Source organism: Arachis hypogaea, chromosome 12, assembly GCF_003086295.3.
Source record: "Arachis hypogaea cultivar Tifrunner chromosome 12, arahy.Tifrunner.gnm2.J5K5, whole genome shotgun sequence".
In the NCBI taxonomy this organism is placed as follows: Eukaryota; Viridiplantae; Streptophyta; class Magnoliopsida; order Fabales; family Fabaceae; genus Arachis; species Arachis hypogaea.
The window spans coordinates 71,237,439-71,263,848 of record NC_092047.1 but is presented as its reverse complement, the minus strand read 5'-3'; the positions used below and the strand labels follow the sequence as shown (position 1 = coordinate 71,263,848).

The following is a 26,410-nucleotide window of genomic DNA, read 5'->3' as shown; positions in this document are numbered from 1 at the left end:
AATGCAATTGACACCAAACTTGAAATTGACTCAAGACTCAAACAAGAAACACAAAATATTTTTGATTTTTATGATTTTATAATTTTTTTTGTATTTTTTTGAAAATTAATGTGAAAAAGAAAAATAAGGATTCCAAAATTTTTAATATGAATTCCAGGAATCTTGCACTCTTAGTCTAAAGCTCCAATCTGAGGGTTAGACATGGCTTAATAGCCAGTCAAGCTTTAGCATGTAAATCAAGTGGATCAGGAACAGCAGCAGGTGGATTAGCAACAACTAGCTTGCTCTTGATAATGTTGGGTTGGAAACCCCAGTTCACATGAATTTAGACATGGCTTTACAGCCAGTCAGACTTCACATGCTTCATGAAACACTAGAATTCATTCTTAAAAATTCTGAAGAACATAGTAAAAATTTTTGAAAAGAATTTTAATTTTTTTTTTGTAATTTTTTTCGAAAATAAGGGAGAAATTTTTTTTTTGAAAGATTTTTGAAAACAAATTTTTTGTGAAAAGAAAACGAAAAGAAAGTTACCTAATCTGAGCAACAAGATGAACCGTCAGTTGTCCAAACTCGAACAATCCCCGGCAACGGCGCCAAAAACTTGGTGAACGAAATTGTGATCTCAGGCAACGGCGCCAAGAACTCTGTACGCACGTCTTAATAAATCGTTTTTCATTCACAACTTCGATACAACTAACCAGCAAGTGCACTGGGTCGTCCAAGTAATAAAACCTTACGTGAGTAAGGGTCGATCCCACGGAGATTGTTGGTATGAAGCAAGCTATGGTCATCTTGTAAATCTCAGTCAGGCGGATAATAATTGATTATGGAGTTTTCGAAAATACTAATAAATAAATAGAAAATAAAGATAGAAATACTTATGTATATCATTGGTGAGAATTTCAGATAAAGGTATAGAGATGCTTTCGTCCCTCTAAACTTCTGCTTTCCTGCTGTCTTTATCCAATCAGTCCTACTCCTTTCTATGGCTGGCTTTATGTAAGGACATCACCATTGTCAATGGCTACTTTTCATCCTCTCTGGAAAATGGTCCTATGCTCTGTCACTGCATGGCTAATCATCTGGAGGCATCACCGTGGTCAATGGCTGCATCCTATTCTCTTGTGAAATTGGTCCAAATGCTCTGTCATAGCACGGCTAATCATCTGAGGTTCTCGATCATACTGGAATAGGATTCACCCTCCTTTTGCGTCTGTCACTACGCCCAGCACTCGTGAGTTTGAAGTTCGTCACAGTCATTCAATCCCAGAATCCTACTCGGAATACCACAGACAAGGTTTAGACTTTCCGGATTCTCATGAATGCCACCATCAATCTAGCTTACACCACGAAGATTCTGATTAAGAGATCCAAGAGATAATCATCCAATCTAAGGTGGAACGGAAGTGGTTGTCAGGCACGCGTTCGTGGGGGAATGATGATGATTGTCACGTTCATCACATTCATGTTGAAGTGCGAATGAATATCTTAGAATTGGAATAAGTTGAATTGAATTGAGAAACAGTAGTACTTTGCATTAATTCATGAGGAACAGCAGAGCTCTACACCTTAATCTATGGAGTGTAGAAACTCTACCGTTAAAAATACATAAGTGAAAGGTTCAGGCATGGCCGAGAGGCCAGCCCCCTAAACGTGATCAATAGTCTCCTAAGATGAACAATAGATTAAAACTGAGACCAAAGATATGTAATACAATAGTAAAAAGTCCTATTTATACTAAACTAGTTACTAGGGTTTACAGAAGTAAGTAATTGATGCATAAATCCACTTCCGGGGCCCACTTGGTGTGTGCTTGGGCTGAGCTTAAATGTTACACGTGCAGAGGCTCTTTCTGGAGTTGAACGCCAGGTTGTAACGTATTTCTGGCGTTCAACTCTGGTTCGTGACGTGTTTCTGGCGTTTAACTCCAGACAGCAGCATAGAACTGGCGTTCAACGCCCTTTTACGTCATCTAAACGCGTTCAAAGTATGGACTATTATACATTGATGGAAAGCCCTGGATGTCTAATTTCCAACGCAGTTAGAAGCGCGCCATTTTGAGGTCTGTAGCTCCAAAAAATTCACTTTGAGTGCAGGGAGGTCAGAATCCAACAGCATCAGCAGTCCTTCTTCAACCTCTGAATCTGATTTTTGCTCAAGTCCCTCAATTTCAGCCAGAAAATACCTGAAATCATAGAAAAACACACAAACTCATAGTAAAGTCCAGAAATGTGAATTTAACATAAAAACTAATGAAAACATCCCTAAAATTAACTAGATCCTACTAAAAACATACTAAAAACAATGCCAAAAAGCGTATAAATTATCCGCTCATCATTAGGCCAGGATTTTATTCCTTTAGGCCCTCCTATCCACTGATGCTCAAAGTCTTGGATCCTTTTTTATTTACCCTTGCCTTTTGGTTTTAAGGGCTATTGGCTTTTTGCTCTTGCCTTTTGGTTTAAAGAGCTTTTTGCTTTTTCTGCTTGCTTTTTCTTTTTCTCTTTTTTTTTTCGCAAGCTTTTGTATTCACTGCTTCTTCTTGCTTCAAGAATCATTTTTATGATTTTTCAGATTATCAAATAACATTTCTCCTTTTTCTTTATTCTTCAAGAGCCAACATATTTAACATTCATAAACATCAACTTCAAAAGACATATGCACTGTTCAAGCATTCATTCAGAAAACAAAAAGTATTGTCACCACATCAAAATAATTAAACTAGTTTCAAGGATGAATTCAAAACCATGTACTTCTTGTTCTTTTGTAATTAAAATAGTTTTCATTTAAGAGAGGTGATGGATTCATGGGACATTCAAAACTTCAAGGCATAGACACTTAGACACTAATGATCATATAGTGAAGACACAAACATAAATAAAACATAAAGCATAATAAATGAAAAATAGGAAAATAAGAACAAGGAGATTAAGGAACGGGTCCACCTTAGTGAGGGTGGCATTGATGTGGCGGAAATCGGCGAGTCAAGAATTGTTATAAAATATGCATTGCAAGTATAGTTCTTAACTAACCAGAAATCCACTTATCAATTTAGAAGGGTTGTCACAAAAATTAAAATTAAAATACTGGGAGTATGAATCCCAGGTCGTCTCCCAACGAGTTGCAGAAGGGTGTGCTATTTTATTAATCAGATATTTTCAAAAAGAGTTTGAGTTGAATAAACAGGAAATTAAATTGGGGAAATTAAGTAATTTAAATAAAAGCCTTGACTGGGAGTAGATTAGTTGGAAGCCCTATTCTTGTTGCAGTACTCTCAAGATTAATTGATAATTGAAGGTTGTTCTGTTTAGTTATCCCTTACTAGGTAAGGGAAAGTCAAACAAGTTGGAATGCTATTTCTATTCACAAGTTCCAATCCGCTTACTTGGAAGGACTGGAGTTAGTGACTAGAGAGCAATTCAACAATAAACCCAATTACAATTTCTCCTTTGAGCATTCCAACTCAAGGGTTCATTTCAATCAACTCCCCATCAAGTTAGGGAACTACTCGCTCATTGTGAATGTAAAACTCATAACATAGGGAAGAGAATTAAAGAAAGACATGATAAATAAAACTCAAAGGAATCAATTAAAAATAAAAGTAACTCTTGTATTAATAAATTCTAAAATAATCCAATAGTAAAATTGAGTAAATTAAAGGACATGGAAGAGTAAAGCCAAGTAAAGAAAACGAACTAGAATGACGAAGTCTTGATGAGGTAATAACTCTTCTCAATATCCCAATGCAAAAAGCAATAGAAATAAAAATCCTAAGAACTATGAATGTGTAGAGAGAAAACCTAGAGGAGGAGTAAAACTAGATCTAAAACTAAAAACTGTGTAGAATGAATGTTGTTTTGGTTTCTGCATGTTTTCTGGCTCTAGTCTGCTTTTCTGGGCCAAAAACTAGGTCAAAATAGGGCCCAAAATCGCCCCCAGCGAATTCTGCAGATTATGCAGATCGCGCACGTCACGCGATCACGTCATTCATGCAGACGCGTCATTCAGCGTTTTGCTTTGCCACACGGGTGTGTCGTCCACGCCTCCACGTCACTTGTTATTCCAATCTACGCGGTCGCGTGAGCCATGCGGCCGCGTCACTTCTCGAAGGTCATCTCCTTAATTTCTTTTGTTCCTTCCATTTTTGCAAGCTTTCTTTCCAATCTCCAACTCATTCATGCCTTATAAAGCCTAAAACACTTAACACACGGATCACGGCATCGAACGGAATAAAGGAGAATTAAAATACATAATTAAAAGTCTCTAGGAAGCAAGTTTTCAATCATGTAATAATTTTAGGAAGGAAATATAAATGCATGCTAATCATATGAATAAGTGGGTAAAGATCATGATAAAACCACACAATTAAACACATTATAAACCATAAAATAGTGGTTTATCAACCTCCCCACACTTAAACATTAGCATGTCCTCATGCTTAGTTGAAGGAGATAAAATAAATGAGTAGGAACATGTAAAACTCATGTAATGCAATGCAACCTATATATGTAAATGCAACTATATGATTCTTGTCCACTTGATCAATAGTAAATAAGCTCTTCAAAATAATTACAAATCAAATTCCACTAATTCAATTATTATACAATAAGAACAGATAAAAATGCAAGAAGATAGCTCATGAAAGCAGGGAACATAGAATTTCAAGCATTGAACCTTCACTGATGATGTATGTACACTCTAGTCTCTCTAGTATATAGGGTGATCACTCTATCCTTCTCTAATCATGCTCTCTAATTTTTGTTCTTCTCCTAACCAATCAACAACATTTAATATACCAATGCAAACATCGTGAGGTCTTTTCAAGGTTGTAATGGGGCCAAGGTAAGGGTAAGGATACATATATGGCTAAGTAAGCTTATAAATTGAATCTTTAATTAACCTAAGCTTTCACCTAACCTCTATATATATTCTATATAACTTTAGAATGCATACCTAGCTACCCAGAAATTCCTTTCACATTCCATACTCATGTATCAACTTTTTATTTTAATTTTTTTCATACATGCATTGATCCTTGAATTCTTAACTTAGCATTGGGGTGATTTTGTCCCCTTATTTATTTATTGAATATTTTTGGTTTGTTTGTTTTTTTTTCATAAGCATAAAAATAAACATAGCTTATCAATGCACATAGATTTTTAATTCTTATAGTTTCATATGAGTAGGTTTCCAAATTTCCATTATATTATCATGACACATTCCCTTATTATCTTTTGTTCCCATAAATTCCCATACTTAATTAGCACACACAATTCTATCTTAAGCTAACCAAAGATTCAATTTGGGATATATAATTGTTTTTCCGCTTAAGGCTAGTAATGTGGCAAAATATAGAACAAATGGGATTCAAAGGCTCAAAGTGGCTAACAAAGGTAATTGAAAGGGTAGGCTTAATTTGGATAAGTGAGCTAAACAATTAATGGCCTCAATCATATGCAAACATATAAATATAATAAACATTGGACATATAGGATGGAACAAAATATAGATCACAATCATAGAGAAGTAAACACACAAGAATAAAATAGTTATGGTTAAATAATGTAACCATGCATAAAGGCTCAAATTTCACAGGTTGTGTGTTCTTTAGCTCAAAAATTATGTTCCAAATACAACTTGAAGCAAATTTAACATAGAAGTTTTGATTAAAATTAGTGAAATTTTGTTTCAAAGATAGGGTCTTAGAAGAAACTTATTGTCTTTTCAATCAAGTAGAACATGCATGCAACTAATCTATTACTATGCAATTTATCCTATTCTATAAAAGAAAAACTAACTAAATATCCTAATTTATTGGTGTTTAGGGAAGAGAAATTACCTCCGGGAGTCAGGTACTGACTGACCTCCCCACACTTAAGGCTTTGCACCATCCTCGGTGCCATCTGTCAGGAACAGGGGTGGGCTGGTAGCAGTATCTCCACAGTCGGGACCATCATGGCTCCTTGATGAGCGGATAATTTATACGCTTTTTGGCATTGTTTTTAGTGTGTTTTTAGTAGAATCTAGTTACTTTTAGGGATGTTTTCATTAGTTTTTATGTTAAATTCACATTTCTGGACTTTACTATGAGTTTGTGTGTTTTTCTGTGATTTCAGGTATTTTCTGGCTGAAATTGAGGAACTTGAGCAAAAATCAGATTCAGAGGTTGAAGAAGGACTGCTGATGCTATTGGATTCTGACCTCCCTGCACTCAAAGTGGATTTTCTAGAGCTACAGAATTCAAAATGGCGCGCTTCCAATTGCGTTGGAAAGTAGACATCCAGGACTTTCCAGCAATATATAATAGTCCATACTTTGGCCGAGTTTAGATGATGCAAAAGGGCGTTGAACGCCAGTTCTACGCTGCAGTCTGGAGTTAAACGCTAGAAACACGTCACGAACCAGAGTTGAACGCCAAAAACACGTTACAACTTGGCGTTCAAGATCACGTTTGGGGGCTGGCCATTCGGCCATGCCTGAACCTTCATCACTTATGTACTTTCAAACGGTAGAGTTTCTGCACTCCATAGATTAAGGTGTGGAGCTCTGCTGTTCCTCATGAATTAATACAAAGTACTACTGTTTTTCTATTCAATTCAACTTATTCCGCTTCTAAGATATTCATTCGCACTTCAACATGAATGTGATGAACGTGACAATCATCATCATTCCCCCACGAACGCGTGCCTGACAACCACTTCCGTTCCACCTTAGATTGGATGATTATCTCTTGGATTTCTTAATCAGAATCTTCGTGGTGTAAGCTAGATTGATGGCGGCATTCATGAGAATCCGAAAAGTCTAAACCTTGTCTGTGGTATTCCGAGTAGGATTCTGGGATTGAATGACTGTGACGAGCTTCAAACTCGCGAGTGCTGGGCGTAGTGACAGACGCAAAAGGATAGTAAATCCTATTCCAGTATGATCGAGAACCTCCAGATGATTAGCCATGTAGTGACAGCGCATCGGACCATTTTCACAGAGAGGATAGGATGCAGCCATTGACACTGGTGATGCCTCCAGATGATTAGCCATGCAGTGACAGCACATCGGACCATTTTCACAGAGAGGATGAAAAGTAGCCATTGACAACGGTGATGTCCTTACATAAAGCCAGCCATGGAAAGGAGTAGGACTGATTGGATAAAGACAGCAGGAAAGCAGAAGTTCAGAAGAACGAAAGCATCTCTATACGCTTATCTGAAATTTCCACCAATGAATTACATAAGTACTTCTATCTTTATCTTCTATTTATTCATTATTTATTTTCGAAAATTCCATAACTATTTGATATCCGCCTGACTGAGATTTACAAGGTGACCATAGCTTGCTTCAAGCCGACAATCTCCGTGGGATCGACTCTTACTCACGTAAGGTTTTATTACTTGGACGACCCAGTGTACTTGCTGGTTAGTTGTGCGAAGTTGTGAAGTCATGTTTGGACCATGGTATTGTGCATCAGTTGTTGGCGCCATTGCCAGGGAGAGAATGAACAAATTTTACAACCTCAGAGTAACAATTTCGCATACCAAGTTTTTGCCGCCGTTGCCGGGGATTGTTCGAGTTTGGACAATTGACAGTTCATCTTGTTGCTCAGATTAGGTAATTTTCTTTTTGTTTTATTTTCAAAAATTTTTCAAAAATCTTCAAAAAAAAAAATTTCTCCTTTATTTTTGAAAAAAAAAATTAAAAATTCTTTTCAAAAATTTTTATTATGTTCTTCAGAATTTTTAAGAATGAATTCTAGTGTTTCATGAAGCATGTTGAAGCCTGACTGGCTGTAAAGCCATGTCTAAATCTATTTGGATTGGGGCTTCCAACCCAACATTATCAAGAGCAAGCTAGTTGTTGCTAATCCACCTGCTGTTGTTCCTCATCCACCAGATTTACATGCTAAAGCTTGACTGGCTATTAAGCCATGTCTAACCCTCAGATTGGAGCTTTAGACTAAGAGTGCAAGATTCCTGGAATTCTTGTAAAAAAATTTTGGAATCCTTATTTTCCTTTTTCAAATAATTTTCGAAAAATCCAAAAAATATTATAAAATCATAAAAATCAAAAATATTTTGTGTTTCTTGTTTGAGTCTTGAGTCAATTTCAAGTTTGGTGTCAATTGCATTTTTTCTAAAAATTCTTTGCATTTTTCGAAAATTCATGCATTCATAGTGTTCTTCATGATCTTCAAGTTGTTCTTGGCCAGTCTTCTTGTTTGATCTTCATATTTTCTTGTTTTGTGTCTTTTCTTGTTTTTCATGTGCATTTTTGCATTCATAGTGTCTGAACATGAAAGATTTCTAAGTTTGGTGTCTTGCATGTTTTCTTTGCATTGAAAATTTTTCAAAAATATGTTCTTGATGTTCATCATGATCTTCAAAGTGTTCTTGGTGTTCATCTTAACATTCATAGCATTCTTGCATGCATTCATTGTTTTGATCCATAACTTTCATGCATTGAGTCTTTTTCATGTTTTTCTCTTTCATCTTTGAAAATTCAAAAATAAAAAAAATATCTTTCCCTTTTTCACTCATAAATTTTGAAAATTTGGATTGACTTTTTCAAAAATTTTTAAAATCTAGTTGTTCTTATGAGTCAAATCAAATTTTCAATTTAAAAATCTTATCTTTTTCAAAATCTTTTTCAAAAATCAAATCTTTTTCATTTTTTCTTAATTATTTTCGAAAACTTTAAAAATATTTTTCAAAAATCTTTTTCTTAATCTTATCTCATAATTTTCGAAAATATCATCAAAAATTAATGTTTTGATTCAAAAATTTCAAGTTTGTTAATTGCTTGTTAAGAAAGATTCAAACTTTAAATTCTAGAATCATATCTTGTGATTTCTTGTGAATCAAGTCATTAATTGTGATTTTAAAAATCAAATCTTTTTCAAAACTATTCAATCATATCTTTTCAAAAAAATATCTTTTTATCTTATCTTTTTCAAAATCATATCTTTTTAATCATATCTTTTTAAAACATATCTTTTTCAAAAATTTGATTTTAAAATATCTTTTCTAACTTCTTATCTTCTTATCTTTTCAAAATTAATTTTCAAATTTGTTTCAACTAACTAATTAACTTTTTGTTTGTTTCTTATCTTTTTCAAAACTATCTAACTAACTCTCTCCCTCTAATTTTCGAAAATATCTCCCTCTTTTTCAAAAATTCTTTTTAATTAACTAATTATTTTAATTTTTGATTTTATTCCTAATTTTCGAAAATTACTAACCTTTTTCAAAAACTAATTTCGAAAATCACTAACCATTTTTCAAAAATAATTTTCGAAAATCCTCTTTCTCTCTCATCTCCTTCTATTTATTTATTCACCTACTAACACTTCTCTCCCATCCAAAAATTCGAACACTACCTCCCTCTCTGTGTTCGAGTTTTTCCTCTTCTCTTCTTTACATTACATTCTTTTTTTCTTCTACTCACACAGGGGAACCTCTATACCTGGGCAAAAAGGATCCCAATTATTATTATTTCTCTGTTCCCTTCTTTTTCTTATGAGCAGGAGCAAGGACAAGAACATTCTTGTTGAAGCAGATCCAGAACCTGAAAGGACTCTGAAGAGGAAACTAAAAGAAGCTAAATTACAACAATCCAGCAAGCACCTTTCAGACATTTTCGAACAGGAAGAGGAGATGGTAGCCGAAAATAATAATAATGCAAGGAGGATGCTTGGTGACTTTACTACACCTAATTCCAATTTACATGGAAGAAGCATCTCCATCCCCACCATTGGAGCAAACAATTTTGAGCTGAAACCTCAATTAGTTTCTCTGATGCAGCAGAACTGCAAGTTCCATGGACTTCCATCTGAAGATCGTTTTCAGTTCTTAACTGAATTTTTGCAGATCTGTGATACTGTTAAGACTAATGGAGTAGATCCTGAAGTCTACAGGCTCATGCTTTTCCCTTTTGCTGTAAGAGACAGAGCTAGAGTGTGGTTGGATTATCAACCCAAGGATAGCCTGAATTCTTGGGATAAGCTGGTCAAGGCTTTCTTAGCCAAGTTCTTTCCTCCTCAAAAGTTGAGTAAGCTTAGAGTGGATGTTGAAACCTTCAGACAGAAGGAAGGTGAATCCCTCTATGAAGCTTGGGAGAGATACAAGCAACTGACCAAAAAGTGTCCTTCTGACATGCTTTCAGAATGGACCATCCTAGATATATTCTATGACGGTCTGTCTGAATTAGCTAAGATGTCATTGGATACTTCTGCAGGTGGATCCATTCACCTAAAGAAAATGCCTGCAGAAGCTCAAGAAATCATTGACATGGTTGCTAATAACCAGTTTATGTACACTTCTGAGAGGAATGTTGTGAGTAATGGGACCCCTCAGAAGAAGAGAGTTCTTGAAATTGATACTCTGAATGCCATATTGGCTCAGAATAAAATATTGACTCAGCAAGTCAATATGATTTTTCAGAGTCTGAATGGAATGCAAGCTGCATCCAACAGTACTCAAGAGGCATCTTCTGAAGAAGAAGCTTATGATCCTGAGAACCCTGCAATAGCAGAGGTGAATTACATGAGTGAACCATACGGAAACACCTATAATCCCTCATGGAGAAGTCACCCAAATCTCTCATGGAAGGATCAACAAAAGCCTCAACAAGGCTTTAATAATGGTGGAAGAAACAGGTTTAGCAATAGCAAGCCTTTTCCATCATCCACTCAGCAACAGACAGAGAACTCTGAACAAAATACCTCTAATTTAGCAAACTTAGTCTCTGATCAATCTAAGGCCACTCTGAGTTTCATGAATGAAACAAGGTCCTCCATTAGAAATTTGGAGGCACAAGTGGGCCAGCTGAGTAAGAAGATCACTGAAACCCCTCCTAGTGCTCTCCCAAGCAATACAGAAGAAAATCCAAAAGGAGAGTGCAAGGCCATTGACTTATTCAACATGGCCGAACCTAGAGAGGAAGGGGAGGACGTGAATCCCAAGGAGGAAGACCTCCTGGGACGTTCAGTGATCAATAAGGAGTTTCCCTCTGAGGAACCAAAGGACTCTGAGGCTCATCTAGAGACCATAGAGATTCCATTGAACCTCCTTACGCCCTTCATGAGCTCTGATGAGTATTATTCTTCTGAAGAGAATGAGGATGTTACTGAAAAGTAAGTTGCCAAGTTCCTTGGTGCAATCATGAAGCTGAATGCCAATTTATTTGGTAAAGAGACTTGGGGAGATGAACCTCCCCTGTTCACCAATGAACTAAATGCATTGGATCAACTGAGATTGCCTCAGAAGAAACAGGATCCTGGAAAGTTCCTAATACCTTGTACCATAGGCACCATGACCTTTGAGAAGGCTCTATATGATCTTGGGTCAGGAATAAACCTCATGCCACTCTCTGTAATGGAGAAACTGGGAATCTTTGAGGTATAAGCTGCTAAAATCTCATTAGAGATGGCAGACAATTCCAGAAAAACAGGCTTATGGACAAGTAGAGGACATATTAGTAAAGGTTGAAGGCCTTTACATCCCTGCTGATTTCATAATCCTAGATACTGGGAAGGATGAGGATGAATCCATCATCCTTGGAAGACCCTTCCTAGCCACAGCAAGAGCTGTGATTGATGTTAACAGAGGTGAACTAGTCCTTCAATTGAATGAGGACTCTCTTGAGTTTAAAACTCAAGGACATCCTTCTGTAAACATAGAAAAGAGGCACAGTAAGCTTCTCTCAAAACAGAGTCAACCAGAGCCCCCACAGTCAAACTCTAAGTTTGGTGTTGAACTCCCATATCCAAACTCTAAGTTTGGTGTTGGGAAGTCTCAACAATGCTCTGAACATCTGTGAGGCTCCATGAGAGCCCACTGTCAAGCTATTGACATTAAAGAAGCACTTGTTGGGAGGCAACCCAATTTTTATTTAATTATATTTTTATTAGTTATATGTCTTCATAGGTTCATGATCATGTGGAGTCACAAAAACAACTGAAAAAATTGAAGAAAATCAAAAACAGCATTAAAAATAGCACACCCTGGAGGAGGAGTTCACTGGCGTTCAAACGCCAGTAAGGAGCATCTGTCTGGCGTTCAACGCCAAAACAGAGCATGTTTCTGGCGTTGAATGCCAGAAACAAGCAGCATCCTGGCGTTCAGACGCCAGAAATGCACACTGAAGAAGAGCTAGCGCTGAACGCCCAGAACAAGCATCAGTTCGGCGTTTAAACGCCAGAATTGCATGCAAAGGCATTTTACATGCCTAATGGGTGCATGGATGTAAATCCTTGATACCTCAGGATCTGTGGACACCACATGATCATCTCAGGATCTGTGAATCTCACAGGATCCCCACCCACCTCACCCTCTCTCTCTCCATTCATGGTCATCCCTTCTGTTTTCCATTCACCACTCACATCCATACACACATCCCTCCATCTCCTCCATATCTTCTTCTTTTTCTATTCTTTCTTCTTTTGCTCGAGGGCGAGCAACATTCTAAGTTTGGTGTGGTAAAAGCATAAGCTTTTTGTTTTTCCATTACCATTGATGGCACCTAAGACCGGAGAAACCTCTAGAAAAGGGGAAGGGAAGACAAAGGCTTCCACCTCCGAGTCATGGGAGATGGAAAGATTCATCTCAAGGGTCTATAGCTCAGTGGTAGAACATGTGGCTGCAAATCAAGAGATCCCTGAGATACCTCAGGTGATGCACTTCCCTCCACATAATTATTGGAAGCAACTGAGGATAGGAATACCAAAAATCACTAGGGAGCAAGCAACAAAGACAAGAAAGAGACATAGAAGAGCTCATGGACATCATTGGTTTCTCAAGAAGAAAACGCCACCATCACTAAGGTGGACTCATTCCTTGTTCTTAAATTTTCTGTTTTTCGTTTTCTTTATATTGAATGCTTATCTATGTTTGTGTCTTATTACATGATCATTAGTATTTAGTAACTATGTCTTAAAGTTATGAATGTCCAATGAATCCATCACCTCTCTTAAATGAAAAATGTTTTAATTCAAAAGAACAAGAAGTACATGAGTTTCGAATTCATCCTTGAACTTAGTTTAATTATATTGATGTGGTGACAATACTTTTTGTTTTCTGAATGAATGCTTGAACAGTGCATATGTCTTTTGAAGTTGTTGTTTAAGAATGTTAAATATGTTGGCTCTTGAAAGAATGATGACAAGGAGACATATTATTTGATAATCTGAAAAATCATAAAAATGATTCTTGAAGCAAGAAAAAGCAGTGAATACAAAAGCTTACAGAAAAAAAATAGTAAAAAAATAGCAAAAAAAAAAAAAGAGAAAAAGCAAGCAGAAAAAGCCAAAAGCTCTTAAAACCAAAAGGTAAGAGCAAAAAGCCAGTAACCCTTAAAACCAAAAGGCAAGGGTAATAAAAAGGATCCCAAGGCTTTGAGCATCAGTGGATTGGAGGGCCTAAAGGAATAAAATCCTGGCCTAAGCGACTAAACCAAGCTGTCCCTAACCATGTGCTTGTGGCGTGTAGGTGTCAAGTGAAAACTTGAGACTGAGCGGTTAAAGTCAAGGTCCAAAGCAAAAGAAGAGTGTGCTTAAGAACCCTGGACACCTCTAATTGCTGAGTCACAATCTGAAAAGGTTCACCCAATTATGTGTCTGTGGCATTTATGTATCCGGTGGTAATACTGGAAAACAAAGTGCTTAGGGCCACGGCCAAGACTCATAAAGTAGCTGTGTTCAAGAATCATCATACTGAACTAGGAGAATCAATAACACTATCTGAACTCTGAGTTCCTATAGATGCCAATCATTCTGAACCTCAATGGATAAAGTGAGAAGCCAAAACTATTCAAGAGGCAAAAAGCTACAAGTCCCGCTCATATGATTGGAGCTATATTTCATTGATAGTTTGGAATTTATAGTATATTCTCTTCTTTTTATCCTATTTGATTTTCAGTTGCTTGGGGACAAGCAACAATTTAAGTTTGGTGTTGTGATGAGCGGATAATTTATACGCTTTTTGGCATTATTTTTAGTAGAATCTAGTTACTTTTAGGGATGTTTTCATTAGTTTTTATGTTAAATTCACATTTCTGGACTTTACTATGAGTTTGTTTGTTTTTCTGTGATTTCAAGTATTTTCTGGCTGAAATTGAGGGACTTGAGCAAAAATCAGATTCAGAGGTTGAAGAAGGACTGCTGATGCTGTTGGATTCTGACCTCCCTGCACTCAAAGTGGATTTTCTGGAGCTACAGAACTCAAAATGGCGCGCTTCCAATTGCGTTGGAAAGTAGACATCCAGGACTTTCTAGAAATATATAATAGTCCATACTTTGGCCGAGTTTAGATGACGCAAAAGGGCGTTGAACGCCAGTTCTACGTTGCAGTCTGGAGTTAAACGCCAGAAACACGTCACGAACCAGAGTTGAACGCCAAAAACACATTACAACTTGGCGTTCAACTCCAGAAAGAGCCTCTGCAAGTGTAACATTCAAGCTCAGCCCAAGCACACACCAAGTGGGCCCCGAAAGCGGATTTATGCATCAATTACTTACTTCTGTAATCCCTAGTAGCTAGTTTAGTATAAATAGGACTTCTTACTATTGTATTAGACATCTTATGATTTTTAGTTCATCTTTGGATCATATTGATCACGTTTGGGGACTGGCCATTCGGCCATGCCTGAACCTTCATCAGTTATGTACTTTCAAACGATAGAGTTTCTGCACTCCATAGATTAAGGTGTGGAGCTCTGCTGTTCCTCATGAATTAATACAAAGTACTACTGTTTTTCTATTCAATTCAACTTATTCCGCTTCTAAGATATTTATTCGCACTTCAACATGAATGTGATGAACGTGACAATCATCATCATTCTCCCACGAATGCGTGCCTGACAACCACTTCTGTTCCACCTTAGATTGGATGATTATCTCTTTGATCTCTTAATCAGAATCTTCGTGGTGTAAGCTAGATTGATGGCGGCATTCATGAGAATCCGAAAAGTCTAAACCTTGTCTGTGGTATTCCGAGTAGGATTCTGGGATTGAATGACTGTGACGAGCTTCAAACTCACGAGTGCTGGGCGTAGTGACAGACGCAAAAGGATAGTAAATCCTATTCCAGTATGATCGAGAACCTCCAGATGATTAGCCATACAGTGACAGCGCATTGGACCATTTTCACAGAGAGGATAGGATGCAGCCATTGACACTGGTGATGCCTCCAGATGATTAGCCATGCAGTGACAGCGCATCGAACCATTTTCACAGAGAGGATGAAAAGTATCCATTGACAACGGTGATGTCCTTACATAAAGCCAGCCATGGAAAGGAGTAGGACTGATTGGATAAAGACAGCAGGAAAGCAGAAGTTCAGAAGAACGAAAGCATCTCTATACGCTTATCTGAAATTCCCACCAATGAATTACATAAGTACTTCTATCTTTATCTTCTATTTATTCATTATTTATTTTCGAAAACTCCATAACTATTTGATATCCGCCTGACTGAGATTTACAAGGTGACCATAGCTTGCTTCAAGCCGACAATCTCCGTGGGATCGACCCTTACTCACGTAAGGTTTTATTACTTGGACGACCCAATGCACTTGCTGGTTAGTTGTGCGAAGTTGTGAAGTCATGTTTGGACCATGGTATTGTGCACCAGTTGTTGGCGCCATCGCCAGGGAGAGAATGAACAAATTTTACAAACTCAAAGTAACAATTTTGCATACCACTCCCTGTGCTGGTAAAAGAAGTGGAGTCCGGGGTGTCTGAGTCCTTGAATTTTCCCTTAAGTAGCTCCTTGAGGTGTTTGAATCAGCGCTCGTTATGGCGCTCCCTTAGTTTCGCTGTCTGTTCTTGCCGATCCAACCTTTCAAGTATCTGATAGAGCAGTTGAGTTGTTGTAGGTGCTTGTGGTGTGGAAGGAGGAATATCTGCAGCTGGTTCAATAGGCTGGCTTGTAGTGGCTACTGAAAGTCTGATGTATTTCCCATTAGGGACATATTGATCATCCCGTGGAAGCATGGCTTTGGTGTCCCCAGCTCTGAAGGGGACTCCGGCTGCTGAGACAAGATCTGAGACCAAGGCAGGGAAAGGTAAGTTGCCTGCAATTTGGACGTGTCCCATGGCATTTCGGATGTGTCTTGGTAGGTTCAGAGGCTGGTCTGTAAGGATGCACCATAGTAGAACGGCCATGTCCGCAGTGAAGGAGGACTCGTGAGTGCTCGGAAAGATGTAATGGGACATGATCTGTGCCCATACGCGAGCCTCCAAGGTAAATGCTGAAGCCGAGATTTCCTTAGGGCGGGTACGATGGTATCCGTAGATCCATCGGCTGCCAGGTTGTGCGATAACTCTGAGAACGGCGTCCCAGTCAAATTGGTACATTTGGCACTTGAGTGCGGCTTCTTGAAAGGCATCCAAACCTTCTGGAATAGGGGGAAGACCTAGAGCTCTTTGAATGGCCTCTTCTGTAATGGGGACTTGCTTCTGACGGACAAAGACAGACTGCAGGATTGGCAGGTGGAAGTTGGAGTAGAACTCGACTACCCAAAAAAGATTGACCTGCCTCGGCTGTCTCTGTAGGAAACCCCATTGTCTTTGTGCAATTTGTGACTCAACAAAGGTAGCAATATGGTTTGGGAGGAGAAGAAGGTATTCGTTGTTGTAGCTCCTTTCTGCCAGGATGGGGAACATCTGCTCACAGTAGCGATTGGAAAATCGCGCAGTGTCCTTTGCTGGGAAGACTTTTTTTTATCGTTAACCTTTATAATCCTCTTAAGTCTCTTTGTTGAGGGCTTTACCGCAGTTGAAGAGGGTTCTGCTACTAGTGCTCTTTTTGTTCCTCTTCTTGGTGTTGATTTGGGAGTAGCTTTCTCTTTTCCTTCTTGGTAGCCATTCTGAAAAAGGGAAGAGAAAGTAAATTAAATTCAAAGAGATAGAGCAAGGAAGAGAATGGAAAAGGATGGTTATGAATGCACATTTAAAGGTAAATGATGTTAACACATGGTCATGACTACATGTGAAAAGTCATTAATGGAAAATAGTTAGTGCATATGATGACAAGTGAATGCAAGGTGTTTATTGGTATGCTGGCAAAGGCATGAGTAGCATAGATCAAGCATCACTTGTAACAAACCATCACGTTTGTATTGACAATTATTTTTAACGAATAAAATATAAAAGGAGTTTTGTGAAAAACGGGCATTTAATAGTAGAATAGAATAACGTAGAAAAGTGCATAATGCCATATGGGCTTTTTTACAAACACATAGCATGCATGGTGAAATAATGTATGGAAAGTATTAAATTGAACATGCAAGCAACCCTTTAAAAAGTAATATATAATTGCCAAACAAATTTAGAACAATCCACAAGCATATAATGAGAAATAATGACTCAAATAAATTTTTAACACCAAGTAAAAAGGAAAAAAGAAAGAAAAAGAAAATATGAATAATGAAAGTAAAAAGAAAAGAAAAGAAGATAACATATAAAAATTAGAAGAAAAATAGAAAAGTAAGGAGAGAAGAAAAAACCTTGTTAATGGGGGTGAGAGAGAGAGAGAGTAGAAAGTGAGAAAGAAGGAAGAAGGAAGAAGGGAGGAGGAAGAAATAAGGAGGGAAAAGAGAAAATAGGATTTGAGGAGAAAAAGATAAGATAAGTGGCAAATCAGGAGAGCTGTGCGGTGCAATCGACGCGGTCGCGTGAAGCACGCGGTCGCGCGATTTGCGCTTATAATAATTGACGCGGTCGCGTCGGTCACACGGTCGCGTGACCCGTTTTATGCTACTGGCGCGAGGGCAGCCTCGCACTCGCACAACTCTGTTCAAAATCATTAATTGCCAAATATTGGGTGACGCGATCGCGTGGGACATGCGATCGCGCGAGTGGTCATGAGAAGGATATGACGCGGTCGTGTCGGTCACGCGGCCGCGTGGGAAGAATTTGTGCGTTAGCACCAATCCAGCACCACTCTTGCATAACTTTCGGTTGTCCACCCTTTTTACGTCGGAATCCAGGGCACGCGGCCGCGTGGGTGACGCGGTCGCGTTGGAGGCCAATGTTCCCACTCGACGCGGACACGTCGGCGACGCGGTCGCGTGGGGCAATTTGTGCCATTGGCACGCCTCCAGCCACGCTCTTGCGTGACTCTTTGTTCATTTTATTAATTCCTCCTATCTCCTGCGACGCAGACGCGTCAATGATGCGGTCGCGTCGCGTGAATTTTGTTTTTTTATAAAAGTAAGAGTATGTAAATGCAAATGCACGAAATGTACTAATAAAGAGAAGAGTTATTAAATAGAAAAACTAAAAATAAAGAAAAGAACGATCATACCATGGTGGGTTGTCTCCCACCTAGCACTTTGCTTTAACGTCCGTAAGTTGGACGCTCCATTAGCTCAGTCTTCGGCTATGTGAGGATCTTCTAAGAGGAAGATCTTGAGCTCCTTGTTTTTCTGCATCCTCTCTCCATGGTACAGCTTTAAATGTTGTCCATTAACTTTGATAAGTTCAGAGGTTGAAGGATGGCTTAGGTGATAAACTCCGTACGGTTCGGCCTTCTCTACTCTGTATGGACCTTCCCATCTTGATCTCAACTTGCCTGGCATGAGCCTCAGTTGAGATTTGTAAAGGAGGACTAAGTCCCCAGGTTGGAACTCTTTTCTCTTAATGTGCTGATCATGTACAGCCTTCATCTTCTCCTTGTATAGTCTTGAGTTCTCATAAGCTTCTAGGCAAAGGCTTTCTAATTCTTGCAGTTGCAATTTCCTTTCAACTCCAGCTTTCTCAATTCCCATGTTGCACTCCTTTACTGCCCAAAAGGCTTTGTGCTTTACTTCAACAGGGAGATGACAAGCTTTTCCATAGACTAAGCGGAAAGGACTCATCCCAATGGGTATCTTGTATGCTGTTCTGTATGCCCAGAGTGCATGTTGTAACCTGGTGCTCCAGTCTCTTCTATGAGGTTTGACTATCTTCTGCAAGATACGCTTGATCTCTCTGTTTGACACCTCGGCTTGCCCATTAGTCTGAGGATGGTATGCTGTTGCAACCTTATGAATTATTCCATGCTTCTTCTTCATTAATCCTGTTAGTCTCCTGTTACAAAAATGGGTGCCTTGATCACTCACGATTGCTCGTGGTGATCCAAAGCGACAAATAATGTGGTTTCTCACAAAGGAAACAACAGTGTTAGCATCATCAGTGCGGGTAAGAATTGCTTCCACCCATTTGGAAACGTAATCCACAGCTAACAATATATAAAAATAACCATTAGAATTTGGAAATAGACCCATGAAGTCAATGCCCCAGACATCAAAAATTTCACAGAAAAGCATAATTTGTTGAGGCATCTCATCCCTCCTAGATATATTACCAAATTTTTGGCATGGGAAACAAGATCTATAGAATTCAGCAGCGTCTCTAAAAAGTGTAGGCCACCAGAATCCACAGTCTAAGATTTTTCTAGCTGTTCTTTGAGGGCCAAAATGTCCTCCACTCTCAGATGAGTGACAGGCCTCTAAGATGGACTGGAATTCTGATTGAGGTACACACCGTCTAATTACCTGGTCAGCGCCACATCTCCATAAATATGGGTCATCCCATATATAATATTTAGACTCGCTTTTCAGCTTGTCTCTTTGATGCTTAGAAAAGTTTGGAGGAAAGGTGTGGCTAACTAGATAATTAGCTACAGGTGCATACCAAGGGATTACCTCAGATACTGCTTGGAGGTTATCAAATGGGAAATTATCAGCTATAGGAGTGGGGTCATCTGTAATGTGCTCGAGGTGACTCAAACGGTCTGCCACTAAATTCTGGTTACCACTCCTATCCTTAATTTCTAAATCAAATTCTTGTAAAAGCAGTATCCAACGTATAAGCCTTGGTTTGGACTCCTTTTTAGCTAATAGATACTTTAGAGCTGCGTGGTCTGAGTACACTACTACCTTCGTACCAAGTAAATAGGCTCGGAATTTATCTAGAGCAAAAACAATAGCAAGAAGCTCTTTCTCAGTAGTAGTGTAATTGGACTGTACGGAATCTAGAGTTTTAGACGCATAAGCAACAACAAAAGGATCCTTACCTTCACGCTGAGCCAATGCTGCTCCTACTGCATGGTTGGAAGCGTCGCACATTATTTCGAATGGCTGGCTCCAGTCTGGTCCTCTCACAATTGGAGCTTGAGTCAGGGCGGTCTTCAGCTTATCAAACGCTTGTTTGCAATCCTCACTGAACTCGAACTCAATATCCTTTTGCAGTAGTCTGGATAAGGGAAGTGCTACCTTACTGAAGTCCTTAATGAATCTCCTGTAAAAACCTGCATGGCCAAGGAACGAGCGGACTTCCCTAACAGAAGAGGGGTAAGGTAAACTAGAAATAACATCCACCTTTGCTGGATCTACAGAAATGCCAGTATTAGAAACAACATGTCCTAGTACAATCCCTTGTTTAACCATAAAGTGACATTTTTCAAAACTTAATACGAGGTTTGTATTGACACATCTATCTAATACTCTAGATAATCCATCTAAGCAAAGGCTAAAGGAATCGCCATAAACACTAAAATCATCCATAAAAACTTCCATACAGTCCTCAATAAGATCAGAGAAAAGACTCATCATGCACCTTTGGAAGGTAGCTGGTGCATTGCACAAGCCAAAGGGCATTCTCTTGTAAGCATAAGTCCCAAAAGGACATGTAAAAGTAGTCTTTTCCTGATCCTCAGGAGCTATATGAATCTGGAAATAACCTGTGTAACTATCTAAAAGCAATAATGTGATTTACCTGACAGGCGATCCAGCATTTGATCAATGAATGGAAGAGGATAGTGATCCTTACGGCTTGCTTGGTTGAGGCATCTGTAATCAATGCAGACCCTCCAAGCGTTCTGTACTCTGGTTGCTATGAGCTCTCCATGCTCATTCTTTACTGTAGTGACTCCAGACTTCTTTGGCACTACTTATACTGGGCTTACCCATTCACTGTCTGAGATGGGATAGATGATATCTGCCTCCAGTAGTTTGGTCACTTCCTTCTTGACAACCTCTAAGATAGTGGGGTTCAGTCTTCTCTGGGGTTGACGAACGGGCCTTGCTCCCTCTTCTAAAAATATTCTGTGCTCATATACTTGAGGGTTGATGCCTACTATATCCGCCAAACTCCATCCAATTGCCTTCTTGTGCCTCCTCAGCACACTAAGTAACTGCTCTTCTTGTTGAGAAGTGAGTTCCCTTGCAATGATAACTGGACACTGTTGCTTGTCCTCAAGGTAAGCATATTTGAGGTGTGGAGGAAGGGGTTTCAACTCTAACTTCTGCTCATGGTCAGGCTCTGGATTGTCTGAAGCTGGTGAAAATGGCGAAGTGCCATCATTGTCGTTCAAGAGTGTCCCCACACTCGGACCTTGTCCTGTGTGCTTCTCTTCTAACTCCTCCTGGTGAACTTTAGCTACGGTTTCGTCAATGATGTCACACTGGAAAATAGAATGATCTTCTGGAGGGTGCTTCATAACTCCATTCAGATTGAAACTTACTAATCGACCATCTATTTCAAAAGAGTATGTTCCTGAAAAAGCATCCAATTTGAACTTTGATGTCTTTAGGAAAGGTCTTCCAAGTAGGATTGATGACGGCTTCTCTGAGTCATTTTGGGGCATCTCCAGAATATAAAAATCAGTGGGGAATGTGAGCCCCTTAATGCCCACTTATACATCTTCAGCAACTCCAACCACTGTAATAATGCTTTTATCTGCTAACACAAAATGAGCTGTCGACCTTTTTAAGGGAGGGAGCCTCAAAATATCATATATAGACAAAGGCATTATACTCACACATGCTCCTAAATCACACATGCAGTCAGAAATTACCACACCACCAATAGTACAATTAACCATACAAGGACCTGGGTCACTACACTTTTCAAGTAAACCTCCCATTAAAGCAGATATAGAACTACCTGAAGGAATAGTTTCTAATTCATTAATTTTGTCTTTATGTATACATAAATCTTTTAGAAACTTTGCATATTTAGGTACCTGTTGAATAACATCAAAAAGAGGAATAGTTACCTCAACCTTTTTGAATATCTCTACCATTTTGGGATCAGGTTCCAGCTGCTTCATGGGCTTCCTTGCAAGTTGTGGAAATGGAATGGGAGTGGTGTCTTCTGCAGTATCTGCGCCCTGTGGTGCTTCCTCCTGTGGTTGAACTTCTTCTTTTTCAACTATATCCTGTATGTCCTCTTCCTCTTCAACATCTTCTATTTCCACTACTTCTTCAGCTGAGGCATGTTCTGGTGGGCTTGGCTCCTCCTGATTCCTCTCCTGCAGTATGGTTCTGGACCTGAGGGTGATGGCATTAATGCCACCCTTTGGATTGGGTAATGGTTGAGAGGGAATTCCACTGGAACTCATAGGTTGGTTATTGGAGTTATTCATTGATCCAATCTGTGAGACAAGAGCTTGCAAAGTAGCGTTCAGATCATTTAGAGTGGCATTAATGTTATTTTCCATGGTCTGTTGTCTCCGATCAATGGATTGTAGTAAATCATCATTAGAAGATGAGGAAGGATAAGTAATTTGAGAGGTCTGCTTTGGGTATTCTGTGGTCCTTGGGATTGTCTCAGGTGAGGTGCTCTGTAAGGCTGGTTCTGGTTCTGCTGCCTGTTGTTGTTATTATTCCACCTCTGATTTCCCTGATTGTCTCTGCCTCCTCTGTTGTTGTTGTTGTCCCTCCAATTCTGGTTAGAATTGTCCTGCCATCCGTGGTTGTAATTACCACCTTGATTGTACCCTTGGTTGGGGCGGTCATAGAAGTTATGAGTAGCTGCCACGGTGTTGTCTTCCTGCTGGAGCTGTGAACATTCATCAGTATAGTGGCTATAATTAGCACAGATTCCGCAAATTCTCTGTGGGACTAACTGTTGGTTTTGCTGTGGTGGAGAAAGTTGAGCTTGCTGAACTTGTTGATTCAATTGCATCTGCTTCAGCAAGTTGGTCATTTCACAGATACTCTGAGTTAGAGCAGCAGTCTCTCTGCTAGAGGATACTTCTGCAACGGCTTTTGGATGGCCTTGTTTCTACCTATGATTCCGAGTAGATTCAGCTAAGTCGCTGATCAATTGCCATGCCTCATCAGTGGTCTTGTACTTTTTCATAGACCCATTGCTAGCACTTTCCAATGTGGTCTTATCTTGGGGCCTCATACCCTGTGTGACGTAACCGAGTAACACTATCTTGTCAATCATATGGTGGGGGCATGCTTCCAGAAGATTATTGAAGCGCTCCCAGTATTCATAGAGAGTCTCAGATTCATCCTGAACAATCATGGAAATGTCTTTCCTCAGTTTATCAGTAACTTTAGCTGGAAAGAATTTTTCCAAGAATTCTCTTCTTAGTGTATCCCAGTTGGATACAGTTGCTACTGGTTGAGTGTAGTACCACTCTCTTGCCTTCCCCTCAAGAGAAAACGGGAAAGCTTTCAGCAAAATTGAAGTTTCATCTGCACCATCACGCCTGACAGTAGAAAAGGCTGCTTGGAAATCTCTCAGGTGCTTGATAGGCTCTTGAGCAGGCAAGCCATGAAACTTGGGCATCAAATTGAGTAGTGCGGTCTTTATTTCAAAGTTTGTAGCCACCGCTGGGTGATGCGCTTGAAATGGTTGCATTGTAAAATCAGGGGCTCCAGCCTCCTGGATAGTAACTCTCCTAGCTGCTGCCATGTTACCTACACGTAAATCAACCAAATCAGTAGAACGGGGGCTGCTTTCTTTCTCAAGTGACGTTTCAGATCCGCCCTCAGAGAGGACTAACCGACGCCGAGCTTGCCTTATTCGTGAAATAGTTCTTTCAATCTTAGGATCGAATACTGGCAAGTTTGGATCAGGAAGTGAACGCGTCATCTAACGAAAGAAACAATCAACTCAAAGTAGCAAAATAAAATAAAATGCAAATAAATAAAATCCAATCAATAACTTTAGCACTCTATTGCAACTCCCCGGTAATGGCGCCAAAAATTGACGTGGCGGAAATTGGCGAGTCAAGAATTGTTATAAAATATGCGTTGCAAGTATAGTTCTTAACCAACCAGAAATCGACTTATCAATTTAGAAGGGTTGTCACAAAAATTAAAATTAAAATACTGGGAGTATGAATCCCAGGTCGTCTCCCAACGAGTTGCAGAAAGGTGTGCTATTTTATTAATCAGATATTTTCAAAAAGAGTTTGAGTTGAATAAACAGGAAATTATATTGGGGAAATTAAGTAATTTAAATAAAAGCCTTAACTGGGAGTAGATTAGTTGGAAGCCCTATTCTTGTTGCAGTACTCTCAAGATTAATTGATAATTGAAGGTTGTTCTGTTTAGTTATCCCTTACTAGGTAAGGGAAAGTCAAACAAGTTGGAATGCTGTTTCTATTCACAAGTTCCAATCCGCTTACTTGGAAGGACTGGAGTTAGTGACTAGAGAGCAATCCAACAATAAACCCAATTACAATTTCTCCTTTGAGCATTCCAACTCAAGGGTTCATTTCAATCAACTCCCCATCAAGTTAGAGAACTACTCGCTCATTGTGAATGTCAAACTCATAACATAGGGAAGAGAATTAAAGAAAGACATGATAAATAAAACTCAAAGGAATCAAATAAAAATAAAAGTAACTCTTGTATTAATAAATTCTAAAATAATCCAATAGTAAAATTGAGTAAATTAAAGGACATGGAAGAGTAAAGCCAAGTAAAGAAAACGAACTAGAATGACGAAGTCTTGATGAGGTAATAACTCTTCTCAATATCCCAATGCAAAAAGCAATAGAAATAAAAATCCTAAGAACTATGAATGTGTAGAGAGAAAACCTAGAGGAGGAGTAAAACTAGATCTAAAACTAAAAACTGTGTAGAATGAATGTTGTTTTGGTTTCTGCATGTTCTCTGGCTCTAGTCTGCTTTTCTGGGCCGAAAACTGGGTCAAAACAGGGCCTAAAATCGCCCCAGTAAATTCTGCAGATTATGCAGATCGCGCACGTCACGCGATCGCGTCATTCATGCGGACGCGTCATTCGGCGTTTTGCTTTGCCACGCAGGCGCGTCGTTCACGCCTCCACGTCACTTGTTATTCCAATCTGCGCGGTCGCGTGAGCCATGCGGCCGCGTCACTGCGATTTCCTCTCTTTCGCGCGGTCGCGTGAGCTATGCGGCCGCGTCACTTCTCGCTGGTCATCTCCTTAATTTCTTGTGTTCCTTCCATTTTTTCAAGCTTCCTTTCCAATCTCCAACTCATTCATGCCCTATAAAGCCTGAAACACTTAACACACAGATCACGGCATCGAATGGAATAAAGGAGAATTAAAATACATAATTAAAAGTCTCTAGGAAGCAAGTTTTCAATCATGTAATAATTTTAGGAAGGAAATATAAATGCATGCTAATCATATGAATAAGTGGGTAAAGATCATGATAAAACCACACAATTAAACACATTATAAACCATAAAATAGTGGTTTATCAGGTGTCTTCCTCTTCTTGAAGAACCAATGGTGCTCTTGAGCTCCTCTATGTCTCTTTCTTGCCTTTGTTGCTCCTCCCTCATAGCTCTTTGATCTTCTCTAATCTCATGAAGGATGATGGAGTGCTCTTGGTGTTCCACCCTTAGTTGTCCCATGTTGGAACTTAATTCTCCTAGGGAGGTGTTGATTTTCTCCAAATAGTTTTGTGGAGGGAAGTGTATCCCTTGAGGCATTAGTGGTTATGGAAAAACAAAAAAGCAATGCTTTTTTCACACCAAACTTAAAATGTTTGCTCGTCCTCGAGCAAAAGAAGAAAGAAAGGATGAGAAGAAGAATAGATGGAGGAGATGGACGTGTGTGAATGGTTCGGCCACTGGGGATTTAAGGTGGTTATGATGTGTGAAAAGGAAGGAGTGATAGTATAAATTTGAGTGGGTGGGTGTAGGTGGGTGTATAATGGTTTTGGAGGGGAATTAGAGGTGATTGGTGGAGGTTATTTTGGGGAAGAGAGTTATGAAAAAGTGTGAAGATGAGAAAAGAAGTGGGGATCCTGTAGGGTCCACAGATCGTGAGGGGATCCTGTGGGATCCACAGATCAAGTAGGGTCAAGGACTTAACATCCCTGCTCCAATTAGGCTTGTAAAACGCCCTTGCTGTGTAATCCTGGCGTTTAACGCCAGACTGCTGCTTGTTTCTGGCGTTAAACTCCCAAATGTAGCTTGTTTCTAGCGTTAAACGCCAGCTTGGTGCCTGTTTCTGGCGTTAAACGCCAGACAGATGCTTGTTTCTGGCGTTTAAACGCCAGACTGCTTTCCTCCAGGGTGTGCTGTTTTTAATGCTATTTTTTCATTCTGTTTTTGATTTTTCAGTAGTTTTTATGACTTCACATTATCGTCAACCTAATAAAACATGAAATAACAAAAAGAAAATAAAATAGATATGATT

General features: G+C 39.1%; 2 non-coding genes across 2 annotated transcripts; one reads left to right on the top strand and one right to left on the bottom strand.

The window, feature by feature from the left end:
* Nucleotides 1–10,043: 10,043 nt before the first annotated feature.
* Nucleotides 10,044–10,151, bottom strand: LOC112730886 (small nucleolar RNA R71). Its single transcript, XR_003166689.1, has one exon. It is a non-coding gene; the product is annotated as a small nucleolar RNA R71 (small nucleolar RNA).
* Nucleotides 10,152–23,202: 13,051 nt separating this feature from the next.
* Nucleotides 23,203–23,310, top strand: LOC112731182 (small nucleolar RNA R71). The gene has a single exon (XR_003166971.1). It is a non-coding gene; the product is annotated as a small nucleolar RNA R71 (small nucleolar RNA).
* Nucleotides 23,311–26,410: the final 3,100 nt, after the last annotated feature.